A 1,356-nucleotide genomic window follows, 5' to 3' on the forward strand; every position below is an offset into this window, starting at 1 on the left:
TCTAGGTACAGCCATCAAATACGTGACTGGAAATCCAGACGACTCTGACTTAAACTTGTTAAAATCACACATAATCTCTTTAGAAAATAAACAAAACGAAATCATAAAAAAATTTAATAACCAAATATCTTATGGAAACTCTTTTAACACGAGATTCGATAAACTTTTAGAAAAACTAAATTCTAATAATTCAATTCTCCTATCTGCACTCAACAAATTATCAGCTGATTTTGACAGCTATATCATTATACACAATGAGATAATAAATTTCCAAAATATAAACGAATTTCTAATGAAACTTATAAGAACCATTACTTTATCTGAACTTAATATCTCTAATATAGAATTATTCACTTTAAAGGAAATAATAGACCTTAAAGAGAACCTTCTTAAAATTTATCCCAGAAATTCAATTCCCAATAGTAATGAACACCCTTATGAACTTATAGAGTCAACAAAAACTTTAGTTTGTGTAACTTCAAATACAATGCTCATAATAATTAAAATCCCTATACTCCATGAAATTCCTTACACTACCTATAAAACCTATCCCATTCCAAACAAAGATCATGTTATGATTCTGCCACCTGCAAGCTACTATACAAATAATAAATGGTTCGACACTTGTATAGGACAAGGCGATAACATAGTTTGTTCTAACTATGTACAATCCAAATGTAACATAACCAATGTAGATAATTGCACAAAAACATTAATCACAGAGAACTTTTTCCAAGAAACCAGCAAAGTCATATTGCTAGAAATAGTTCACCCAATGAGAATCCAGCAGATAGAAATTAATTCAACCAGCCTCTTGACGACAGATGTACCCATAATGATTGAAGGCATCCAATTTAATAAAAAGACGTCTCAAGACATTTCCATTCCAAAAATTGTTCCAAAAAAATTAATACCAAACCATGAGATGAAAATTGAAAAATTAACAATCCCAGAGACACATGGCTAAATTCAACCAATAGATACCATAGAAGTACTACCCCGATTATCAATAGGACTGAGCACCACTTCTGTTATAATATTTTTAACTATTTTAGCTTTTCTAATAATCTTCCTAATTAGGAAAAGAAAACGAATTTCTAAAATCCTATTTGGAGAAAAATTGCATCCTGCCCAGATCCAGATATTAGACGAGCTGATAGCCGAAGTAACCAAAACTTCGAGGACGAAGTCCCAACCAATGGAGGGAGGAGAAATGTAGCCATAAGCTCCCTTACTATTAATAATCAGCAGATTCCGATATCCGACGTTATAAATAGGAAGAAATCAATATTTTTATTATAATTGTAATTATTATGTTTCAATCATTAAATGTAGTAGTTTGTAGTATTTCTCAAA

Source organism: Diabrotica undecimpunctata, chromosome 11 (genome assembly GCF_040954645.1).
Source record: "Diabrotica undecimpunctata isolate CICGRU chromosome 11, icDiaUnde3, whole genome shotgun sequence".
NCBI classification, from domain to species: domain Eukaryota; kingdom Metazoa; phylum Arthropoda; class Insecta; order Coleoptera; family Chrysomelidae; genus Diabrotica; species Diabrotica undecimpunctata.